This window comes from Mastomys coucha, unplaced genomic scaffold, assembly GCF_008632895.1.
Source record: "Mastomys coucha isolate ucsf_1 unplaced genomic scaffold, UCSF_Mcou_1 pScaffold16, whole genome shotgun sequence".
NCBI lineage: Eukaryota > Metazoa > Chordata > Mammalia > Rodentia > Muridae > Mastomys > Mastomys coucha.
The window spans coordinates 15260261-15263892 of NW_022196898.1; the positions used below are offsets into that span (position 1 = coordinate 15260261).

Below are 3632 nucleotides of genomic sequence, written 5' to 3' on the forward strand. Positions count from 1 at the left end.
CAGGACAATAAAGAGTTTTACCTTGCCTAAGCTGCTCTTTTGTAAGGCCTTTATCATTCACAGCTTCATTTGATCCAGGCACCTTATATATCAAATTTCCGCACTTTCCTCAAATTCAGAAACAGTTTATAAACTAGAAGTCTAACAGTTAACAAGTCCATGGATAGAATCCTTATCAAACACATACTCTTAGTTCTGGCCATATTCAAACCACGAACTTATATTGAGGTTTTTTTTTCCTAATATTTTCCAGATGAATTCTGATTACATAATGAAATCATTGCTTTGTAAAAATATTCAGTCTTCCGAGGTACCTTAGAGAGTAAAGAACAGGATGACTGCCCATACCAGACTCACATACATGATCCTAGATACATGAAGCATGAAGCCCTGGGACCTCTGTAGGAGTAACTGGGGTCTTGCAACTCGCCTGCTGCCTCACCTCTGAGCCCTCTTAGCCTTTGGCTCAACCTACTCCCTTACACCCAGCACTGCCAAGCTGTCCTTTAGCTATTGTCGCTAAAGAAGCCTGTCTGAACTACAGCAAAGAGGTTGGAGGCTTTTTTTTTTTTTTCATTTAGCACTTACAATACACCACAATGTATAGCATGAATCAATTCCAGGAAGTTTCAAGTATCCTGTTACTTGATCAACGGAAGTGCTGAAAAAGGCCTACTTGGAGGTTTGGAGGATAGGTATGTATAAGCAAGCCAACCTGTAGGAGGTAAGAACAAAATGTAACTTCAAAAGGATATGGTTTTCACTCCCCACCCCACTCCCCAACTCCTACAGCATTCTCTTAAGCAAGTTTGTTGGCTTCCAAAAAGCCCAGTGTATACCTGCTACTGGCTTCCCCAAAGCAACGGGCTTGCACTCTGAAGTCTGTTTCCAAAAGTGTGTGTGTGTGTGTGTATCTTAATGATAAGCTCATCCAAATCTTTTCTAGAGATATTTATCAAATATCTTATATTTTTAAATTTTAATATGTAAAGATGGTTTGCATGCACATTTCTCTGTGCACCGCATGTAAGTCCAGTGTCTGAAAGGCCAGATGTCATATCCCCTATAACTGCACTTTCGGATGGTTGTGATCCACCACGTATGGTTGCTAGAAACAAATTCAGATCCTCTGGAAGAGAAGAGCAGCAAACACTCTCAACCTTTGGATCTCTCTCTAGCCCTTAGCAAACATTTTTTAAAGCCCAAATAGTAAACACTATCTCCTTACTCATCCTTTGTTGGCACTATGATTCCAAATTGACAGATGAAATAAATTAAGTTAAGAAACTTGTATATGACCAGGCACACTGGTGACACATGCCTTTAGACCCAGCACTTGGGAGGCAAAACCAGGCACATCTCTGAGTTGGAAACCAGTGGTCTACAGAGTGAGTTCCAGTCAGGGCTACACAGAGAAACTTTGTCTCAGTGGAAGGCGGGAGGAGGGGAGAAAGTTGTGAGTCCTGAAGCAAATATGCCCTAGAACTGTGTGCTAATCTCAAACTCACACGATTTTCTCCACTACTTCCTTTCACATGCCAGAAACTGAAATAGAGCATTACTTGCTACCAAAAAAGGCAAAGAACAAGGACTTTGGAATCAAATATAGCTAGGTTTAATTTTATTTCGTTGTAACCTACCTATGTGGCCTGGGAAATAGGTCTCAAGTAGTTTTTCTTATCTAGAAAATGGGAATAATAATAGTCTCCTTGATGAGATGGCTATGTGAACATAATAAAGGGTTTGATACATGCTAATGTTGCATGGAAAATTACGATGGCTTTTTAAAATTCATTTTAAATTTCAGATAATGGCCAAAAACCCAATGAATGAAAGGACTAAAAAAAAAACCCATTATTATTAAAATGACACAGAAAATATAAATTAATCCTTTTTACAAATTTTCATTGATACTTTCTGTAAATTTAGTGGGGTGTACAGGGGTGGAGGAAATCGCAGGGGTCAGCATATCTGGTGCAATGGATAAGTCTTGCCCAGGGAAAACCACCTTGGTGATAATGGTATCACCTCGCCAGGTAAGTATGTGTAAATTTTTATTGAAACTTGTTCAATTGAAACAGTTAGGGGTGTAGAGCTGGTGTAACCTGATGCTGAGTTTGCATCTCAGTGAGTGCAAAGCCAGGTCAAAGAATGAATGAAGAAAGGTTTATTGTAGGAGCAGTGACACAGTGGTGTGTCTGAGCAAACAGCAGAGTCTTCATGCCAGGGGAGAGGAGCACACTAGAGCATGTTCAGCTGAGGTCATACTTCATACACTGTATGTTCAAAATACAGTAGAACATTTATTACTACAAAGAGCCAGGTTTCACTCTAGGTAAGCTAAAAGTGGTGGGGCAGAATGACTCAGCAATTCTCACCAGTTTCTTTTGCTTCCCCTGGAGGGTCCGATCTGAAACAAAAAGCTAAGTACTCTAGAGGTTGTGATGTCCAGCTTTTGGACAACTTGACACAAGATGGTCAGTCCTGACCATCTGGAAAGATAAAACCTCAATTGAGAACATACCTCTACCAGATTGGCTGGTAGACAGGTCTGTGGGGCATTTTCTTGGTTAATGATTGATGTCAGAGAGCCCAGCCCATTATGAGTGGTGCCTCTCATGGGCAGGTGGTCCTAAATTGTATAGGGAAGCAGGCTGAGAAAGTCATGGGAAGTACTCCAGGAAGCAGCACTTCTCCATGGCCTCCGCTTCAGTTTCTGCCTCCAGGTTCCTGCCTTGGGTTCCTAACCTGACTTTCCTCAGCGATGAATTATAAACTGTAAGCTAAAATAAACTATTCCCTCCCCAAGTTGCTTTTGGTTGTGATGTTTTTAATCACAGCAATAGAAACGCCCTTTAAAAACAAACCACTAGGCAGTCTTCCCCTGTGAGCAAAGGTGTCTTTGAAAACCATCTACTTAGCAGCTAACATTTACAATGGAGAAAAGACAGTTTAATTATACAACATGGTAACAGATCAGTGCCTGGAGAGAACAGAAGGTAAAAGAAGTTTCCGTCTTATACAGAAGGTCCGTGGCAGGCTCCACTAAGATGGTGAGATTATGTTACAGGTGAAGATCTTGGAGTTCTTCCATGGCTAGATGTCCAGATGATACCAGGAAAATTGGAATTCCCCCCTCTTGGGCTTCTTAATCTCATTGATAAAAGAATGTAAGAATGGACTCAAGCAGACTCACCGAGTCAATTTTCTTAGTCCTAAAAGAAAAACTCCCATGGGAGGCAAGCTGGATATCCTGTAAACCTCCTCAGGAGGAAGAAAGTGGAGACCAGAAGGGAAGAAGAGATAGAATGGAGAGGAGAAGGGGGGAAGCTATGCTATTTGAGTTAGCAACATGGAAGTTTGTCTCATGGCAACAGGCAGCCATATGGTGGAGATGGGAACTTTAGAAAAACAGGAGGGAAGCCTAAAGAGTCAAGAAAGTACTTGGGTTTTGGCCAACATTCAAAAAACAACAATACAGAAACAATACAGAAAGTTGCACTCAGAAAGGTGGACAGACCCACCAAAGCTCTCAGCAAGCTCCAGGTAGTTACCTGTAGGGTCTGTGTGAGGGCAGGGATTCATTCCGGGAAGGAAAGGTACACTATCTCTTCAAAAGACTAACTGCAGTG

The 3632-nt window shown here is 41.5% G+C and overlaps 1 pseudogene; it reads right to left on the reverse strand.

Annotated features, from left to right (window-relative positions):
• Positions 1-1863: 1863 nt before the first annotated feature.
• Positions 1864-2044, reverse strand: LOC116094641 (annotated as a pseudogene).
• Between the last annotated feature and the right edge of the window lie 1588 nt (positions 2045-3632).